General features: G+C 33.3%; 1 protein-coding gene across 2 annotated transcripts in view; it reads right to left on the minus strand.

Annotated features, from left to right (window-relative positions):
• LOC655795 (5-hydroxytryptamine receptor) overlaps positions 1-23,300 on the minus strand; it is an 86,121-nt gene that overhangs the window by 31,503 nt on the left and 31,318 nt on the right. For both annotated transcript variants that reach the window (XM_064360046.1, XM_015983439.2), the window contains exon 2: positions 3,635-3,678. The gene's annotated coding sequence lies outside the window, so the exon portion shown is untranslated. The remainder of the gene's footprint in view (positions 1-3,634; positions 3,679-23,300) is intronic.

Below are 23,300 nucleotides of genomic sequence, written 5' to 3' on the forward strand. Positions count from 1 at the left end.
CTGATAATGTTCCCTGTAATATTTTGGCAGATGTTAATCAAAACATTTCTGAGATTTTGGCAAATTCTATTAATAACTCTTTTAGTTCAGGCGTATTTCCGCAATCTTTAAAGGAAGCTATTGTGGTTCCTGTTTATGAAGGTAAAGGATCCAGAGCAGATATCAACAACTACCGTCCTATATCTCTTTTACCAGCGTTTTCTAAGGTGTTTGAAAGGTTATTGTACAATCGTCTTTACAACTATCTCGTATCCAACAACTTTCTCTCCAATTGTCAGCATGGGTTTCTTAAAGATCGTTCTACAAATTCTGCAATTTTTGAAACATTAAATTATATTGTAAACTGTTTAGATCGTGGGGAATCAGTCATCGGTATTTATTTTGACCTTACTAAAGCATTTGACACACTTGATCATGAAATATTATTAACCAAGTTGTTCAATATTGGTGTCAGAAGCATTGCATTAGAACTTTTCCGATCTTATTTATCCGACAGGTCTCAAAAAGTTCGTTTCACTTATAACAGTAATGGCGCTATCTTGAATGTGTTGTCTGAGCCAAAAACCATTTCAAAAGGTGTTCCTCAAGGATCCATATTGGGGCCGCTGCTATTCATTCTTTATGTAAACAATCTTAAAGAATCTTTAAATAAATACTCACCCTGTCAATTTGCTGATGATACATCTTGTATAGCAAAAGGTAAAGACCTGCACACTACTTCTGCGGAAGCTTCGGACGCAATTTCTAAAATGTATAAATACTGTGAGGCTCAGTTTTTAGAATTAAATATGAACAAGACTCTTGTGGTACAATATAGAAATGGCCCAATGTCATCCAGTATCTATATTAAGCTTGGTACAAAATCTTTTCCGCTGGCCGATGAAGTAAAGTTTTTAGACTTATACATCGATAAAGCTTTAAAATTTAACGCACATAGTAATTATGTATGTCGCAAACTAGCCAAATATTCATACATTATTCGTAACTTGCGCACTAGTGTAAGTATAGATACTTTAAAAATGTTTTATTTTGCGTATGTACACTCTACTCTCTCGTATGGATTAATATTTTGGGGCTCTTCTACCAGTTCAAAAGAAGCCTTTGTGTTGCAAAAAAGAATCATACGATGCATGCTTTTCAAAAAACCACATGAGAGTTGTAAGCCCTTTTTTAAATCACTTGGAATTCTACCTCTAACATCAATGTATATCTACAGTCTCGCAGTATTTGTGAAAGAGAATAAGCATCTCTTTGAAAAAAATAAAGACAAATATGATGTAAGTTTCAATAAAGTTACAAGGTTCTGTAAAGACATCCGAATTCCAGAACATAACTCCTCTTTTTTTAAAAATGGTGTTTATTAGAAGTCTGCTCAGATTTTCAGAAATTTGCCGCAGGACATTCGTTTGCTAAATTCGCTGACACAATTTAAATCTAAGTTAAAATCATATTTATTAGAGCATTGTTATTATAAACTTGATGATTTTGTTAACTAACAAAGTTAACATGCTCGATATGACGGTGCCGATATCTCGGAAGAGATCAATGGCTGTACGAATTATTATTATTATTATTATTATTATTATTATTATTATTATTATTATTATTATTATAAAAGTGGTGCTCTTTTGTATCAAAATTAAGTCAAAACATGTCGTTTTGTATTCGTAATTTTATAAAAATAAAATATAAAGCAAAAACGAGTTAATAAAAATTCATTAAAAATGGTGGATGCGCCGAAATAGTAATTTTGTGTTGTCGGCTCGTATGATTATAATCAGTCCACTTTCTGCGTTAGAAAGCTCGTTTGGTAAATTTCTTTATAATGTATGGTTTGCGCTCTGCACACATAACTCTATGAATAATAAACTGCGATAAGAGTAAGTAAGGCCATAAATACATCGATTGGTAATATTCCGTTCCATTTTAGCGCATTTTTAATGCATGCGGGATTTAATGCAAGCTAACAGACGGGTTGCCATAAAATCGTTTTTAACGCCAGTAAAAAGTATGTTTTTTAGGTTTATTATAGCGATCGTGTGCTCAGCGAAATGCGCCCACTTTTGAACTTAATAAAACATCGGCGTACATGCAATTTCTATTATGAAAACGTTCCGTTTATGTCCCAACCATTTAACAGTATATCAGTCGTGGAGTTTATGTGGTTGTCGGCTTGGTATTTAGCAGACCCGTCCGCTCTTTGTTTCCAGTCAATCCATTAACTCCTTCACTGTGATAAGATTAGATGAGACCGGAATTTGCCGGACAAGACGTGCGCATTCCGCACAAAGGCGTTTTTTCGCCAAGGATATCTATTTGTTTTGCAATTAATTGCAAACCCGTGTCAAAACGAAACTGTTTAAAACATGCTTCCGACAAATAAATTAAGGGTAAACAGAGCTTGTGGAAAGGACACTGATTGCCATTTATATTCGAATGTTTCTAGCTGACATGTTTAATTAAAGAATATTTCTCGGCTGGTTTCAAACCGGAGCCATTAGCCGCTGCTGCTGGTGCACAAATATACATTTATTCTTTTCAACTCTGTTTATTTTCTCACTCGGTTGTGTACCCGAATTTTCAACAACTACTTTTAGCTTGTTTCAAATATACACGGTAAAGTGGCCGAACCAGAGAGACATGTGTGAGGCCCTCCTGGCACTCGTGTCGCAAAATTCCGCAAATGGACCATTAGCCACATGCAACAAGAACCCATAATTGGCTCATAATTTCATAAATTTGAATTTGTAGCGGAAATTTCGCTGAGGTAAATAACAGTACGGCCGTAATTCTGTCATTACCGACCTAAATATTCGGCTAATATTTGTGGAAACCGAAATGTACTCCCTGTAATTTATTCTTGATGACAATTTGTGGACACACGAGCGTGTGTATCTGGAATTCCTTTGTGCCATTGTTCCTTTTGCCCACACAGTGCACTAAAAATCAGGCAAAGAGAGCTTCAATATAATAAAACTAGTTCTTTTGGGCACTTTTTGTGGGGCTTAATTATTTAACAAACAAAACTGAGCCGAGCTGAATAGAGCCCGATTCAAAGAGCTTTGCGATTGCCTCGAGTTAATGGAGAAACTCTCGAAGATCACCTGGATTGCGAAGTCGAATTGTGTGCTTCTATTTGTTTGGTCGCCAAACAATAATTTCGTGTACATTTCGCTGCTTAATAACTTGTTAGTAAACCTATCGTAAGCTTTAACGGCATGTTTAATATCTGTTCTAAGTTTCTCGAGCACTCAACACTGATGCTCGTGAGAAGTAAAGTCATGTTCAAGTTTAGCGATGTTCTCTTATAATAACAAAGTTTGGCTAAAACACTGCGCACGAGAGGCGAGCTTAATTATTTTTACGTTTTTGGGAACAAACAAATAAATGCCCTTTCGCCTATTTTTATTTGTAATAACTTTGGGTCAACGAAACAAGTTATAACTCTGTTTGTCCAACCTTTCCTTAACTTCCGACAAACTTTGATTACGGCTTAAAATATCCCTTCTGTATTTGACGCATCTATGGAAAATTTAATGAGCAGAAACTTCCAGCTTTCCGCGGCATTTACAAAACTAGATTAAAAAATTACGTCGGATTTATTTTTTAATAAACAACACCACTCAATACTCACTGTATTATTTTCGTCGTCGAGGAACATTTCGGACTTCTGACAATCTGAAAAAAAAACGACATTATAACCAGTTTTTAAATATTTTATTAAAATTCTTGCAAGATTAGAGGCAGTAATGGAATTCCTACTTTTCATGGCTCCTTCAATATTTTCTAATTTATTAATATTATTCATCGTTGCGACTTCGCCAAATATAAATTCCGGGAAAATAACTGAAATGCTCAAACGCCGGGAATGTTTACTAATTTGTGTTTAAATATAATATTACAAAACGCTCGTCAATATTTACCGCAAAATCGGCTCTATGTTTGCTGGCGTTTGAAAATTACCGGAAATTCGATAAATTAAAAAGTCATGCAGTGGGTACTCTTATAATGAATGTGTCAAGACCAGGTCGTGGATCACAATCAAACTTTATTCATTTTAAACCGAATAGAAATATTTCAAGGCGTTGTTTGATTAGGCGAAATCGTGGAAAAACCGGCTCGAGATCGATCGGGCAGTAACAGAATTAAGGATAAATGAGCTCTTGGTATTCAATTCAGTATTGTTGGGTGGGCTGGGGCTGAAGCTCCGAGGCACGTTATTAGACAGAGCGGTGATGAACAATGACGAACGTGAATTATTGAAAGGAAACAAGAAGTAAATAATGGAAATGCCAATTTTTATTTGAGTATCGCTGAATGGGAAGCAACGGATAATATCTCCCTTTGAGCCGTCGAAATTTGCAATAAAATCCAGCCCCAGCTAGGCGATGGCAGAGTTTTAGTAATGATCAAGTTTGCTTACGTTTACGTGGGGCTTTGTCGAGCTGCATCGTGTTTATTAAGAATGTTGATGAAGTGGTTTCTACGTGTTGAATTAAAGATGAGTTATTGATATCAAAGAGGGTTGAAAAATGTCTAGAACAGAGCTCGGAGTTGACGGCTCGCATCCTTTAAGTTTTGCACGATTGTGAGGTTTCATCGCACACATTAGCAATTTTTAAAAGTCCACTCGAATAATACTTTAATGCGCTAGACGGCGCCGCGCCCGCGCTTTTTGCCACAAAAATAAAAAGTGGGAAGTAACATTTTTAAAACATTTTACCAAAGTACCTGACTGTATCGTACATTATGATACAACTTATTCATATTACACGTACGAGCGGTAGCACCATTACGATTATGGGCGTCAAGGGACAGGCGGGATAGTGTTGAAAACAAAAACACGAAGGAGTCGGAAAAAATGAAAGTCGGGAATATTTAAAATATAAAAATGGAACAAGGGGCGCCAATATGAAAAATAATGTAATACGTGCGACAAAAACTCTAACATTATCACAATTATGTAGACTCTACAAAATTCCGAAACCCAAATTTTCTAAATTTAAATTTTGTGTTAAAAAATGATACAAACGATAATAAAAGAATTAATTAAACGATTTTTGTTTCAGGGTTTAGGAGAGTAGTTATGGATAGGAAAGAATTTACTACAAACAGGACAATTTGTGTTTTGTCGATACGATGTCAAATTTGTTTAGTAACCATCCAATTCCAGTGTTTTCTATTGATGTGGGTCGATTTATATTGTATTTGCCGACGCAATGCAGATGCAGTTAATCCCTTAAAATACTTACTACCAATTCATCAAAACAATGTTCAACGAGATATAAACACATTCACAAATTTATAAGACGAAACGAAAAATAAAGTAATTAACTTGTTAAAAAAAAGGAAGATCATAACGCTTCGTGTGCTTCTGTATGTAAAATAACTCAAAACTTGCCGTTTGATATTCGTAATTTTATAAATTAATTGTAAATAAAAAGATAGTAGTAGATGCTAATTTGTTAAAAAATGGTGGATGCGCCGGAATAATAATTTTGTGCTGAATTGTTTTATTCAGCGAATGGTGCACATTTTCTGGCTTAAATTCTTCAAAACAAATTCCATTAAGAAAGAAACACATTCACAAATTAATTAACTTGTCATAAAAGAAATAAATCTTGATTTTTGTTATTATCCTAGCGGGATCATAACAGTGGTGCCCTTTTGTATATAATATAACTCAAAACATTTCGTTTTGTATTCGTAATTTTATAAAAATAAAATATAAAGCAAAAATGAGTTGAAGAAAATTCATTAAAAATGGTGGATGCGCCGGAATAGTAATTTTGTGTTGATTTGTTTTATGCTGTGAATGGTGTACCGTTTCTGGTACACGAAACAATTACAACAAAAAATAAACACATTTACAAATTTATAAGATGAAACAACAGATGAAGTAATTAATTTGTTATAGAAGAAATAAATCTTGTTTTTTGTTGTTATCCTTATAGCAGAATCATAACAGTGGTGCTCTTTTGTATCAAAAATAACTCAACACATGTCGTTTGGTATTCAAAATTTTACAAAAATAAAATATAAAACAAAAATTAGTTGACGTAAATTCATTAAAAAATGGTGGATGCGCCGGAATAGTAATTTTATGTTGATTTGTTTTATTCAGCGAATGGTGTACCGTTTCTGGCTTCAATTCTTCAAAACAAATTCCAACGAAAAATAAACAGATTTACAAATTTCTAAGATGAAACAACAGATGAAGTAATTAATTTGTTTTAAAAGAAATAAATCTCGATTTTTGTTGTTATCCCTATAGCAGGAGCATAACAGTGGTGCTCTTTTGTATCAAAAATAACTCAAAACATGTCGTTTTGTATTACAAAATTTACAAAAATTAGTTGACAAAAATTTACTACAAATGGTGGATGCGCCGGAATAATAATTTAAACAACGAATATTGTACGGTTTTTGGCTTCAATTCTTCAACACAAACTCCAACGAGAAATAAACACATTTACAAATTTATAAATGATACAGCAAATGAAGTAATTAATTTATTTTAAAAGAAATAAATCTTGATTTTTGTTGTTATCCTTATAGCAGGATTAAAACAGTTTTGTACAAAAAATAACACAAAACCTGTCGTTTTGTGTTCGTAATTTTATAAGAATAAAATATTAAGCAATAATAAATTGAGGAAAATTAATCAAAAATGGTGGATGCGCAGGAATAGTAATTTTGTTTTTGTTTTATTTAGTGAATGGTGCAGCGTTTCTAGCTACAATTCTTTAAAACAAATTTCAACTAGAAATAAGGCAAAACAAAAAATATTGTAATTAACTTTTTAAAAAAGAAATAAATCTTGATTTTTGCTGTAATTTTTATAGCAGAATCATAAAAGTTGTGCCCTTTTAGATAAAAAAAATAGCTCAAAACATGTCGTTTTGTATTCGTAATTTTATAATAATGAAATGTAAAGCAAAAATCAGTTGGCGTAAATTCATTAAAAATGGTGGATGCGCCGGAATAGTAATCTTGCTATGGTGTGTTTTATTCTGGCTTTAAAATGTAGTTTCGTGATTTGTGTGGGTGAAGGTCTCACCTTACGGCTTTGATCTGAGTGAGATCAGATTAACACTTGTGCAATTTAATTCCGGTAATGGTAATGGCTTTATTAAATTAACGAGGCAATATTTCTATCGCGGCCGAATTAAAAGTAAATAAGGGCTTCCTCGGGAGCGTCCCGATCGATTAAAGAATGGTTTATGTTAGCGGCAGTGCCAAAACAGTGCAACAAGCACTCGTACATGTAGGAGACATTTACGATCAATTCGAGGCTTGAATTATCGAGGCATGCGAAATTTCAATAGTTTACGTTAGATGGTGTCATACACGAGCGGGGCGCAGAGAGCGTGAAATACGTCGTATTGTTCTTTGATTAATTGTAAATTGTTTCGTGTCATTAAGTTTATCACTTTTTGAGGTATTGTTTCAATATGTTGGGCTGTCACCGAACTGATTCATTGCGGCGGCGTTCGCCACTTCGATTTCTGAAGCCGAATTTCACTGTGTCGGCAGGAATCTTACTCGAGATTTCCAGAATCGAATCAAATGCGAACGAGATATCCGGACGTTCTCTCGAGGTCGCACACACGCATTCTTCAAACTTCAATAAGTCATCTTTAATTCAACACGTACCGAGCACTTCATCGACATCCTTTCACGAAATATAAAACACAACTCTTAATTTTTGACACAAAATGCCCAGTCGAGCACCACATGTCCAAACATTTTATTAATTTCATTTGAATGGAAAACAGTTTACTTCATATTATTGTTCCAACTAATTTTTTTTTGTAATTTCTAATTAAAACATTTATAATTAATATTAAACCAATACGACCTACGTAAACAGGTGGATAGAAGAATTAATATTTTCAAATATAATACAAATGAAAACGTAGGTAATTACTATTAATTAATTTTTACAACTCTGATGGATCACTTTTGATCTACCCAGTAGTTATTTTACATTTAGATAATTACACAAATATAATAAATCAAGCGAGATGTAATGAAATTACCAATGGGAATTTTTTGTCTCATTAGGAAATAGAGTAATTTAAATATGTAAAATATACAGATGAGGTCGAGAAGACTATTACAAAATTTAAATTGAAATTCTTTATATGTATGAAATATCTACGTTTTAGTTTCGTTTGTGCGGTTATGTAAATTTTTGAACATATTTTGATAGTACAAAAGTAATGACTGTGAGTCAGAGTTTTTTTTGAATTGGTGTTCCGACTGTAACAATCGTTAGAAGCATTCTTTACTTAATCAAAATAAATACCCTTGCTTTGTGGAACAAAAAAATGATTAATAATTCATAAGATTTATGACTCGTTTAAGTTTATAAAAACAATTAATCTGAGAAAAATCAGTTTAGTGGCGTGTGTTACAAGTTGTAAACCCACAAAGTCATAGTTTAACATAAAAGTGCACGCACGTTACAAAACACGAACATTATCAATTAGAATTTTATCGCAAAACTGCACAATTATGCGTATTTGTGTGTGAAATAAATTTCAGCTGAGCTCAACACCGACCGCATCCAAATTCCAAATTCGAGTGAATTTTTCCAAAACAATTACGACTAAATAGCTCGTCAATATTGTTAACCACTCTGAACTATTTAGGCCTTGCATAGTTTGATTAAAATTGTTCGAATGTGGAAACATCAATTCATTAGGGGTTTATGCAGAAATTTTAAAAATAGGTTTGCATGACCTTGTTTAACAGAAGTTATTTCACTTGAACCTCAAATGTGTTTTTAACGACTCCTACTACCTTTGCAAGTTCAATAGTGAAGTCGGGGCAAAGTTTAAACGTCTCCTCTATTATTAAACACCAAATGTTTGGTCTTGACAGACAGAAAGAAATGAGCATTTTTGCATTTATAATCCTTGTTTATGCAGTTCCGTTGAATCAATATTGTATAACACCATCAGCTTACAAATTTATTCAAACCACTCGAACGGCTCTCGCAATTAAATAAATATTATCATAATGTAATTACAATCCCAACGCACATCTATAATTATGTGCTTATAATAATGCCGGTTCGGCGCAACCATGTTGATTATAATAAATACTTTTTGGCGGAATCTGGCACAGGTTTCATGCTCGGAATACTAATATTGGTAAGTGGAAGATAAATTAAGGAGCTCATCAAACAAATGAAGTTCGAGGACTTGAGGTCGATATTAGTGGCATTAGGCATTGCTTCCGTGGCTAGACGGGAACATAATCCCGATATTCCTCGGCCAATATTTCATTCCTCATGCCTCCGGAACTGTCAATAACAAAAATGATGCTTTCGGGATGATATTAATTTGGCCACGGCATCGTATAAAACACAGATGGTGCGGGAAACTATCCATTAGATAGAATTTAAAACGATGGCGAATTTATTGGGCCCGCATGCGATACCGTCGCCAATTTCTTTTCTCGAAAACAATCACGTAATAAAAATCTGAAATTTTGCCAACGGATTTACGTGACTCTCATTCTCCGGGGATCTAATCGCGAAATAAACGCATTATGAAAGGGCAATTTCTTGTTTGAGCAATTTTATAAATGTGGTGATCGAACGGCTACACAAATGACCCCATATATCACGTTTCGAAATCTAAAGCGAATTGTAATGACTAAGTTCTAAGATGAGTTCCTTGAATATTTTCGCATTCAATTTTTTACAAAAAAAAGTTTCAAAGCTATTAATTTGTTCATTAAACTATTAGGTTCTACAAAAAATATTTCTTAAAATTGAAATCAATACTGAAACCTACCAGGACCTTTAAAAATAATAATTTTTAAACGAATGAGTTTTACCACAGTTTGTAGGTATATTTAAATTTTTTCCACCCGGCGCATCCACCATTTTTAAATTATTGTTTTTATATTTGTTTCCAATACAACAATTAATAAATTGTTATTATACACGATATGATGAATATACGACTCATTTTTTCTTTGCTTTCAATAGCTCCAATTTACTACTATTTGTTTATTATTTGTATTTACGTAATTTATTTCAAATAAAATAACTTCTCTTTATTTAACCATCCTTTTAGAAAAAAACATTTTATGCTGGTTTTGTAACGTAGCAAATAAATGAAATATTATTGATTAAACGGTAAGCTTATTATCAAATGAATTGTATGTTACTATTTTGATATAAAATAAATATGGTGGATGCGCCGGGAAAACATTGATTAAATTGTATGTTTACATTTACATGACTAAAAAAATAAACAGATCATACTTGACCGTATCTATTTCTGCAAGGTCTGTAATATACTACCATTACATTAATAGGTTTCAAAAGTGCATATAAAATACATCAGTTTAGTGTTTAATTTTTCTAATAAAAAACTACTAGCAACAAACTGTTGTTTCTTTCTATTTTTTTTCTATTCAAAAACAATAAAAACTATATGTGAAGAACTAATCAATGTAACTTATATCAAAGAAAATCATCTTTAATTTTATTAAAAGCTTTTGTTTAACTTGCTTTGTTGTCTGTCTGTCTGTTTCAAATTTTTGGAGCCAAATTTGAAAAGGCTCCCGTTGTCTTAATAAAATGAAATTTTGCATACTTACTTAATCGGCATTACAATCCAATCCTATGTGGTTAAATACCCCATAAAGGGGTTAAATAGGGTTTTGAAGTTTTAGGTTACGTTTACAAATAAATTTTCGATGTGTACATATATATGTTTTCTTATTTATAACTATACCAACATTACCGGTATGTTGGTCATTGGGAAATATATAATATACCTAACTAATGGTTTTACAATAATACGGCGAAACTAGTAAATAAGTAAAGACTAAAAACACAATTAATGAAAAAAAAAATATTCAGAAAATAGGTTTTATTTAAAATTGTCGATCGTTCGATACAAACTTTCTGTCTTTTTGAATAAATTAGAACAAATGAAAGTGGCATATTTTTCATTTTGTTTCTTTCATATTTAATTTTCTGAAAAATTTATTTGACTTGAATGGACGAGAGTGCAATATTTTGATGTTGCGAACTCGTTCTGCAAAAATACTTAAATAATTCAGTGCTGGCATGGCGTGCGATAGAGTTAGCATCCATTATGCAGATTCTGGTGCAATTATAGTGACAAGAGGCATCTTAAATCCGGCACACTAATGTACTAAAGAGGAAGAAAATGTCGTCGGCAGCTTATGAGCATGCATAATTAAGTTAATGCAATAATCACGCCAACGAAAATAATCCTCGACAAAGCAGAAGTGCATTAAATCTCATAATAAAATCATTCCGTCGTGACAAGAGTGGCCTTTTTGTTAGTCCGTGTCCTGTTTGTAGGTTATTAGATAACGTTACAAGAACGTCCTTTGTGCTCCAACTCATTCATAAATGATTTCATAAATCTAGGCGTGAATTATTAATAATGAGACGGTGATGTTTTGTTGTCAGTTTTCTCGAGTTAAATTGTCAATTGTGGGGAGATTCCGACCGATAAGGGAGGAAAAATTCCGAATGACAAGATAAGGGCCCCATTGGCTCCCACTTTCTTTAATTAATTCTTTAAACGGTGCTAAATGACGAGTTGTCTGTTAGCGCTCGCGATCAATACTGGCAAACAATTTGCGAAACGCCCAATTATACTTTGGCAATAATTTAGTTTTAACAAAGAACGAGACACATTTTTATAAAACCGCCCAAGCGTGAACCTATATATTTGTATTCTCATTTGTTTTCGAGTCGAGTGAATTTTTTATGTAGGCAATTCAGCGCGAATGTCTTTCGAGTGTGAAAGGTCCACGGCTACAACGGAATAAACTCGGGAACTAATTATTTTCCCTTGAAAACTAGCGCCAAAGAATCTCACATACTGTGCAAGTTTCCGCTTTAAATTAATTTAGATCTCAAGCATGTATCTCGGCGCAAATTGTTATTAAATTATGTTATCGTGTTTGCTTCGGTTCCCTTTAACCTATTTACACAAAGCCAAGAACGAATTTAGCCAATATCGAACGTGTTCATTTTTGATACAAAATTAAATCAAGCGGGACTTTCCTCATTTATTATTTATTTAAACGCCGCTGCGCGAATTTTTAGCACTTGTCTAAATTGCTTCTTACTGGTTTCAGGACGGTTTGCATAAGACATGCCTGTTCAGTTTGAAAACTTCATCTCATTATTGTTGTATTTCTAACTTGAAGTCTAATTTATTTACGAAGAAACATTTTGAAATGGAGATTATTGGCCATTATTACTTCTCTTGTTCTCTGTTCATTTCAGGAGTTTAAAAACCGGATACTTTCATTATTAGGAACAAACTTTGATAAAAATAATTTATTGGATCCGAGCTAATACTCGCCCACACAAGGTGGCCCAAGTTTTATCTGTTCAAAGTTTTTAAAGCAAATGAGAAAATTAAGTCACGCTTTTTCAAATATTAATTATTTTTGTTTAAATATTTGAAATATTATTTATGCTTCCCCTGGTTTTAAGCTTAATATGTTGAGAGCCAACAGGCAAAAAATTGCAATTTCTAGCCATAAAGATCCCCAAAGCCGAAATTGAATAATTTGGAAGACAGCGATTTTATTCGAAAAAATCCGAGCATTATGTTCCAAAAGAAGGAAAAGGTAGTAATGTAATTGTCTTAATTCCTTTAAGAGCCTTCTAAGGTTTATAAAGTTGTCTGGGAAAACCCGGAATAAATTGTGTAACAAATTAAATTTCCCTAATTCCCGCAAATAAAAAAGTTGCCGTCATTCCATCTTCATTTCGGCTTTATTTATAAGAGAATTAGGCAAGACAAGCATGAATTCGTGTCACATCGCGCGAACCGCAAGAATATCGAAAAATTATCTCAAAAAAGCGTTTAATCTCGAATTAAAGCCTCCAGTCACGTCACGAACGAGAAAGTATCGCACAAATCAATCCGCTTTAATTAGGGGATTTGGCCGAAGTAAAAACTTCATTTTGAATTTAATTTAAGGCTGAGTGGAACTATACAGCGAACGCAAACCTTTACATTCATTTTACGACGTATAATTCACTTAATTTCACACAAAACAGTCAATGGCGAAAGCTCTTAATTAGGAGAGAAGCGCAAAATGTGGCATTTAGCGAGTTTCAGAAACATTTATATTTCGCTATTGTATGATCCGGTTGTGTTATTTGAGTAATCATTGCTTTCGTGCCAGGATTAAGAGAGTATTTTTGTGCATGTAGGGCTGCCGGCTATACAAATAAACGTGACCAACAATGCACGGCACGGCCCTGCGAGGATTTACCAACGACGATTTACTATCTTAGATAAATAACCTAAACTAATAAATTTGCGTGGACTGTTTTGTTTATTGGAGAAATGGCTGTTTTTGGGAGTATTGAGATGTAACTCGTTCCGCATCGCATGCTAATCCGGTATTAAATTAATAATAAATCTTTCGTATCGCATTTGTAGTCAAACATTTAATTTGGATTTTTTTGGGGTACAAGAAATGAATGTGAAATAAGTTTATTTCCCGATGATCGAACTGATCGAACTCAAATATAGATAAGAGCAGAATAAATCTCCGCTAATGATTTTTTTATTCAAAAATTATGGGCCCACGTTATTTACGAGGCAGGATTATTTTGATAATTCTATCATTCCTTACCAAATTGATTGTAATAATAGGGAAAGCCAGTCAAGTAGGATTTATTTTATTGCCCTTTCTCCATTTGATAATAATTTGGCATACATGTGGGCTTTAGTACGAAATATTTTTATAATCGAAGTAATTTAAAAATGGTGGATGCGCCGGGATAATACCAATTAAAAACAATTGAATTTATTTATTTATTTTATTTATTATTATTATTGTTATTATATTATTATTATTTATTTAATTATTTATTGTATAGAAAACATAAACTACTGTAAAGGTAGCTTAATGCTACAAAGTTACAACTTGCAGATGCGATGCATAAAATACTACCTTTAGGTTTTAAACTACATTGTTTCATTTTAATTCATCTGAGGCAATCAAATATTTATGTAAAAGAATACTAAATGTGGAAATAATGTTGAAAACAAAGTTACTTAAAATGGTGGATGCGCCGGGGCATTTAAATATAAACGTTAAAATTGAATAGGAATTATTCAAATTCATTACCTTCAAAAAAAAATTATAATTTTTAAAAGTAGTTTATTTACAAATCTCACACACATTAAAAATCAAAATTTTAGTTTTTCCAATTTCAATGATTTTCGATGTTTTACATAAATCAATTAATAGTGAAACTTTTCTTCTTCAACAAATTAACCTTTTTTAAACTGATTTTACTTAAACTCACTCAGATTTTTATTTAAAAAATATTAAACAAAGCTATTATAAATAAAAATCATAAAAATGGTGAAGGTGCCGTCTCAATTTTTTTAAGGATTAATTTTAGATGAATTTCGTGATTAGTTCTCTACATAGTTCCATTTGAATTCATCTGAGGCGATCAAATAATAAATTAAAAAATTACTAAATGTGCAAATACTTTTGAAAACAAAGATATTTAAAAATGGTGGATGCGCCAATTAAAAAATAAACATTAAAAGTGAATAGGAATTTTTCAAATTCATTTACTTAAAAAAATACTTTTTAAAGTAGTTCATTTAAAAGTCTTACACACATTAAAAATTTACACACATTAAAAACCTTCTTTAAACTGATTTTTCTCAAACTCACTTAAATTTTTATTTAAAAATTATTAAACGAAACTATAATAAATGAAAATAATAAAAATGGTGGAGGCACCGGGTCAATTAAAAAATTGATTATAGACAAATTTCGTTGTTACTTCTTAAGAAATACAAGTAATTGAATTGAAAGTAGTTTATCTACATGGTCTTACGCTAATTTTTAGTTCTGTGGACTTTATTTAATTTCAGTTTTACGAACATTTTCTTATAACATCTACATAACTAAACCAATAGTTAACCTTATTTTTGATAATATAATGAATAATGATCTTCACTGAGCTTGTTCTACTGGAGTTTTTCGTAAATTAAAAAGAAACAAATACAGAAAATTATACAAAATTAGCTGTTTTAGTCCCTTAAGTAGCGCCAATTAGCGGCCGCAAATAGAACCGCCAAACAAAGTCAACAAAAATTGAACGAAATTTCCACATCCTTTGATTTTCCACATTGTTCGTTTCAGAGTGCCTTCACAAAGCACAATTTTCCACTAGCAAATGATAATATTCCTCTACTAAAACCCACACAGTATGCTGAAAATCAATCATGAAGAACACGACGCTCGGAACACTACACGTGAGAATAACGTTGAAAATTTCTTAATTTAAAATACGAGATTTGTGCGCGGGAATAAAAGCAAAGCTAAAAAGTAGTACTCCAGACACGTTCCGCCGCTTACAACACTAACTTCCTATAAACACGTGAAAGCTTTAACCTCTGCTTGACACGTGGCCGTTTTTACGCCGTTTGTGAGACACACCAAAACGAAATAAATTAAATAAGGAGATAAATATTTGGCGCTTTGAAGTGACACATTTGATAAATTTATGACAAGGCTGAAACAAATACGGAGAATATTAAATTTAGTTATCGCCTCTGCAAGTAAATAATTTGGAAGTTGCGCTCATTTCCATCGTCTATTAATTTGCGAATCCTCGACCGCATAACGTCAAACATTAATCATATTTCTTTACATTTCGTCTTAATTTTCCTTATCGTTTCCTCCGCTGCTCTTGATGGGATTGACCTTAATTCGGGCCGCTCCCATTGTCGCGTCTCATTTTTAATTAAAAATGCTAATTTCTGTTATCTCTGCCAATTGTACGACTGTTCAAACTCAAACGGATCGGTATTAATTTATTGACGTAATCTTAGCTCACCATTTTTCATTGTTCACCGGTCTTTTTTCGTGTAGTTTCATTTATCACAATGATAAATGTTTAAAGAATTTTCTTCTTATAACGCTGCGGAAAAATCGCTTTATTGAGATTGGGCGCAACTTTGTACCGGATCATGTGCAACATTGTCAACAACTAGATTCGAACGTATAGTTAAAATCAGTTCATCATTCAATTTTTATACGACCCTTCATTATATGGGGCCGTATATTTTACGACGGAAATTTTATGACACTCGCGCTTAGTAGGTGTATAAAATAAATACACTTTATAAGTTCGCAGTTTATAAAAACAGTCTTTGTTAATGCACTTTTGGTGACACAAACCCGGAAAAGTCTTACACACATTAAAAATCAGAATTTTGGTTTTACAAATTTTTATAATTTTCGATATTTTACATATATAAATTAATAGTGAAACTTTTCTTCTTCAACAAATTAACCTTTTTTAAACTGGTTTTACTTAAACTCACTCAGATTTTTATTTAAAAAATATTAAACAAAGCTATTATAAATCAAAATGATAAAAATGGTGGAGGTGCCGTCTCAATTTTTTTTTAATTAATTTTAGACGAATTTCGTGATTACTTTTCTACATAGTTGCACTTGAATTCATCTGAGACGATGAAATAATAATTTAAAAAATTACTAAATGTGCAAATACTGTAGAAAACAAATATATTTAAAAATGGTGGATGCGCCAGGACATTTCAAAATAAACATTAAAATTGAATAGGAATTTTTCGAATTCATTTACTTCAAAAAAAAATACTTTTGAAAGTAGTCTTACACACATTAAAAGTTTACTCACATTAAAAACCTTATTTAAACTGGTTTTACTCAAACTCACTTAGATTTTTATTTAAAAATTATTAAACGAATCTATAATAAATGAAAATGATAAAAATGGTGGAGGCGTCAATAAAAAATTGATGATGCAATGATCATTAGGGTTTAACAGAGCTTGCAAAAATAATTTTACTCTACTTTCAACTCTTCAAATAAATTTTTGGACTTGGTGTCTGCGAGGCTGTATCTGTAGTGAAGCGAGTGCCGTGTTATTGGCAGAGTCCTCGTTATCTTGAGCTTTTTCTTTTTTCGTCGCCAAGATGGCCGGAGGTGTCATTAGGACACTAATGATGCGACGACAAAAAGGCAAAATTGTGTTCCTGTTAGTTTCCGGTCCCGAGAATGACCTCGCCAGGCCAGAAAGTTCTGCGAGGTGTGCGAAAAATTCGTTTATCGGCCTTGGCGGCACTTGCTCACGCCACATGCATACGTTATTACGGAGAAAGGACCTCCGGATCAAAGCCGAGTACGATTGCAGGATTTAGGTGTACGATAAACCTTTGTGTAATTAGTCGGGTGTGCTGAAATTATCTGTATGTAACAAGCCAAGTGTGCGCTCGGTCTCCATCTTATCGAATTGTTAAACTACGTCTCCGTGAACCGGAACGGCCCGCAAAAATCGCAAATAAACACCACGTCGCTTTTATTGATGCAAGGATACTTGTGGCTAAATTTGGGCTGTTATGGGAGCGTAAACCCGGGCCCGGCCATTGAGGAAAAATATGCCCATTCTGGGGCTCCCTCATAAAGGAAACTCTGCATTATCTCAACTTTCTCCAGGCATAAAGCGCAGATTGTCTCGGCACTCGCTGATATTTCTTAAAGGAGTTATTAAACGACCCGGCGAATTTATTTCAAACATATTTAAAATTAATAGAATTTCCAGGCCGGGTTGCGGCATGTCTTGGCGATAAATTATCCCGCTAATAACACGTGTTCGCCCTTTATTACACAACAATGTACTTAGTGACCCTTGGCTCTTTTGTGCGCCTGGGGCTTATCAGAACGGCTATTTATTTTTACAAAGTTCGCACGCGTGTTTAATCGCAGAACATAACCTCTCTCATTTTTTTGAAAAATGTGTCGAAAACGGTGACGGCTAATGAGGATGCTTGTAACAAATTGAATTAGCGGCGCAACTTTCCCGTTCAAGTTCGACGAATGATTTTAATTAGTGACGCCGCGGAAACTAAGTTTGCAGACTCTCTTCGCAAATCTATGTTGTAATTCACATTGCAAGTGAGGAAGTCGACTAAATCGAGCATTTATACTTAAATAAACTCCAATTTGATGGTAATGGTGCGACCAATCGCCGGGATAAAACCGGGATATTGCGCTATGGTCTCTTCGACTGTTGACCTTATGACTTGGTTAATGCCCACCAATCAGTCGGTCATAAAACCTCGCTCGACGCCTAACCCGCAAATGCGAACCAATTAATCAGTCGAATGGAAACCTTCCTAATTCGACACGTTTATGGGACGGCCTGAGCGGAATTCGCAGGCACTAATGACCCAAAATAATTAAAGAAACAATTCCAAAAATCGCTAGCTGCGAGTTGAGCCCAACATATCCTGCTCCTGCAGGACCCGAAACGAAACGGCGTTTAATTCCAGTTTTGATTCATCAAAATTCCGGATATGTCCCAACATGATCAACTTTTTCGAAGCGAATTAGGATTTAACCCGCCCCTGAACCTCGTTTATTCTTATTTCTGTTGTGGTTATTACAACGGATAACGCAGCTTAATCAGGTTTAAAATCGCCCGTTCCGAATGTTTTATTAACGAGATTTTCGGGTAATGGCAGTTTGAATTTGCAACTTCCCGAAAATAATTTGTTTTTATTAAATCGTTAAAAGTTTCGACGCACACTTCAGTACTTTTAATTTAACTTAATCCCGTCTAATTCGGCGCTGTAGCTCATGTAATTACAACTTTGCGATGTACTCGAATAATTCGATGCAAAAATAATAAACAAAATATGCCGGGCTTGACCTCATTGTTTGAACGAAATACTGGAGCCGAAACTAGTTTATTTAACTGCCAAGTGAAATAAACACTTACGTCCGATTCGAATTTTTATCTCTTTAAATAAACGCTGGGTTTAATTAAAGGCTTTGTGTGTCTTCGAGCATTTGAAGTAGAATCACAAAACACCTTAATTGTAATAACGCAAGAATGGGGCCAGACAACCAAACCGTAAAAGGAGCTTGTTATAATTCTTAGCTGAGATTCGCTGTGCAAGTCGGCGTAAATTTTAGTTGTGCTAAGTCAAATTTTCGAGCGTCACAAAGGACGCGTATGAATCTTGCGATTAAATTTGCATTTAAAAGCGTCGCCGGTACATAAGTTTTTAGCATTTATTCTATCGGGGCTAACTTTGCGCACAAATAAACAGGCGTTTAATTTATTTATGAAAATTTCCCCGTGGATCATTTCGTGCTTTGTGTGACGAGCAATCTGTTTGCGCTCCAGATTTCCGCACAGTTCTTTGTTAGTTTTCAAAGCCGTCCCTCTCGAAGCATTTTTCCGCAATCGATTCGGGAGTTAATTACTTGACCTGATGTGACACCGAATCCCTCTGACGTTCGCATTAATGTGGCGTCCTCTTACATATAAACATTTGCACGTGAACGCAAATTAAACAACGTTGCCTGAATCCTACGCTTGTTGGGAATCAAAGGATGTCGGAAATACTGACTACCTCACAAACACACTCCAATTACTAGCGCTTAGCTTTATTAAATTTTACAAAAGATGTGGAAAATTAAGTTGGCTTGGAGCAACCAACCAAACGGTGATTAATAATCCAACAATGGATGAGAGGATAGCAAACTTCGGATTGTTTTAGTGCTAGTGAAAGTTTGCGAAATAATGTTCCTTTCACGAGCTGGGCTGATTTATTCGATAAAACTCACAACAAAAATTACCCGTGTGCCGGTTAACGAGGTTTAGAGAGATAAACATGGGGGCTCCAGCCACAAAAACACTTAATTGTACACAATTCACTTACTGTGTGTAAAATAGTAACACATTTCGAAATTATACCTATTTTGGAATTTTACGCTGCATTGGGTCAAAAAAATAAGTGCCAAGAAAAAGAGAATTTTTGACCCAACTTGGATCTACTGATAACATGTGTAAACGTTGGACCAAAAAATTTGTTTTTTTCAGCTCAGCTCCCGCCTTCTGTAGCTCAGTTATTTGTAAAGTTGGACGTTTGATATTTTGTAGACGTTTTCTATACTCTAGGACGTATTTCAGGAAAATATTTTTGATTATTCAGTGTTCCAGAGTGACGTCATAGTAATATATTTTTAATGGCATGCTACTATTATTTTTTAGTGCTTATTATGATGCCTTTCTCGCTTCTTTAATGTCTCTAAAGTTTTTTTTAATTGGTTTAGTAGTAAAAAATAATAGCATGCCATTAGAAAAATATTATGACATCATACTTTTTTGGAACCCTTTGTATATTCAAAAATATTTTCCTGAAATACGTCTTAGAGTATAAATAGCGTCTATAAAATTTCAAAAGTCCAACTTTGCTAATAACTGAGCTATAGAAGACGGGAGCTGAGCTGGGCCACCCTGTATATAGAATGTGACGTTCCTTGTTTTTTTCCATGCATATCATTATGACAACCTATTGTTCAGGTTTCGTTTGAAGCATTGTGGTTTGGAAATTTCATTATTGAATAAACAGTTCATTTTTTTTTACATTTGTGTTTTATTTTCTTTTTCCTTCACTTGTAACCAAAGAAGTCTTCCCATGCCGTAAAAACAGCCCCTTTGAGCTTTCTAAAGTTGGCAGGGCCTGCAATCTAGGCCTAAGCTCTTTCTTTAAGGACTCCTCGGAGGTCACTACGATGTGTCGATGTTTTCTTATTCTCTTAGTTTTCTTCAGGGGTCACTAAGTTAGTTAAACACAGTTAGTACTAGCTTTGTTGCGCTTGCTTGTAAATCAAATTAACTGCAAAAGTTATTTAACTAACTGCTATGAATGCTTAACGTGTAATTAAATTAGTTGAAAATTAGATAATAATTAACAATTCAGTAGTAAGTAGTTGGAAGTTGGGTTGAATTTCGCCCGTGGAGTGCATACATTAATTCTAGAGTAAACCGATCATTATTCGATAAAATTTAAAAATCGGTTTGGCGAATTTAAAGCTGAGTTTGTGTTTGAAACACACACACACCAACCTGAGCTTTGCTAATTAGTTGAACGTTTCTTGGAGAGTGCTGAAATATTCAGTTTTCTGCGATCAAAGAGGTCGGGTGTTAAGGTCACGCAGCGTGTTCAATACACTTTCAGATTAATGATCTTAAAGTTTAATTTAGATGATAAATTTTCTCGGGGCGGTCGCCCGTCAAGTCGGATTTTTTCCCCCAACTATGCGATTATCTCCGTGTTAAAACAGTGAAAACTCGATAAATCCAAATGAAATATCCTTCAAGTTTATCAAATTAACGCAAAGTCGTCGCGACGTTCCCCTGCAATAAAAATTAGCAAGGGACTTGAACGCCCGATTCCATTGTTCTCCTCAATTGTTTTATCGCTTTCTTTTTTGTAAATCTCCAATTCGTCGATTTGGATTAAAGCGATCGAAAGTACGCCCATTTTCCCGGCCGTAAATCGCTCACATAAAGGCTTAATAAACGTCGCGTCAAATTATTAACGTTTAACTAAAGTGCTATTTTAGCAATAATGCGAAACATAAATTTTGATTATCCGCCATTTTCTTTCGCCGATTCAAGTGTGACCGGCTCACTGTGGACCAATATTTGACGAACGGCTGAATAAATACAAAATGTAGAACCCGTGCTAGGCGAAAACTTGATCAATAGCTTATTAAGTTGAATTATTTGATTCGTGGATGCGAGATGAGGGAAGCGCAATTCGGGAAAATACCGCAGATATGAGATCTAATTCTGATAGTCTGATTCGTTTTCCTAATTCATTCAACAGAACGCCGACTTGTGTTACATTCAATATTACGTAAACAACGCTCCTACTCTGAGAAAAGTGAGGTAATCAAGGCTTAATAAGTCCTCCTTTATTAGAGAGTTTTCAAGATCTTAAGGAAAAAGTTTCCTTTGAATATCGAAACGAACACTGAAAACCCAATAATTCAAAAAAAATTCAAAACATAAATATTTTGCTAGGTTTCGTGTATTTTTATTCAAAATGTGCACCAAACGGTACGTATTAAATTTTACAGCCCTTTGAAACATGGAAAAATTTAATTTTTAACTGTATCTAAATTAAATGTGTTTTAATAAACTTTTATGTTTGTTTCGGTAATTAAATTTAATTAAAACCTAAATTAACTCGGCAGTGACAATGAGCATTTTTGATTGTATCTGGTATGTTATTTGTTCCTGTTTTATTATATTTTATGTTTAATTTAAAAATAAATAAGAAACAAATACAGGGTTACCAAGGGGTGTGTAATCAGTCTATAACTTTTTTGGCAATTGAAATATTGCTATGCTGTTTTTATTATCCGATATGTCGACTTAAAATCCACAAATTAAAAATATTTTTATTATGCGCAAGGTGGTGAACCAAAGTACACCCTGTATATTTTTGTATAGTTCAATTCTACGCAAAAAATAATGTAACTTTATTTAAACTATTATGGGTCTATGTTTTTTTGTTTTGGAATTATTCATCTTTTCATTATAAAAAAGACCAATTTTTTAAAAATCACTGTAAAGTCGCCAATGAATATTTTCCGGCAAACTTGCAACAGAAAAATTCAAAATACCTTGTAGTTTTAGCAAATAGACAACTTTCAGTTAAAGCACGCAAATAATATACAGAGTGTGCCAAAATGCAAAAAGTTGAATAACTCATTTTTTTCAAATGAAATACCCTGTACTTTTTTCATGTATCGATAGCATTTTTGATAAGCTTTCTAAGGGTATGAGGTTTGCATAGCAAATTTTAAATATTTTTATAGATTTTTCAAAAACATTATTTTATTACAGGAAAATTTGTTATCCTAGAACCTGATAAGACAAATGATAATTTATTTTTTGATATGTACTAATGTTACTAATTACTAATGTATTTATTACTTGATACATAAATATATTTTGCTCATCAAAAATTAATAATAAGATAAATAAAAAAAGAAGAATTTAAGATTTAATAAATATGTCATATTTGCTATATCGCATATATTTGGTAAGTTTATGAAAAATGTTATCGATACGTGTAAAGAAATACATGGTGTTCCATTTGAAAAAAATGAGTTATTCAATTTTTTGCGTTTTGACACACTCTGTACATTAGCTGTATGTTTAAAATAACAGTCGACTATTGCTAAAACTACAGGGCATTCTGAATTTTTCTGTTGCAAATTTTTCGGAAAAAATTCATTTGCGACTTCGCAGTGACTTTTCAAAAATTGGTCTTTTCTTAACGAAAAGTTGGATAATTCCGAGACAAAAAGAGATAGACCCATAATAGTTACATTATTTTTTTTGCGTAGAATCCTACTACGAAAAAATATGTAGGATATTC

Source organism: Tribolium castaneum, chromosome 2, assembly GCF_031307605.1.
Source record: "Tribolium castaneum strain GA2 chromosome 2, icTriCast1.1, whole genome shotgun sequence".
In the NCBI taxonomy this organism is placed as follows: Eukaryota; Metazoa; Arthropoda; class Insecta; order Coleoptera; family Tenebrionidae; genus Tribolium; species Tribolium castaneum.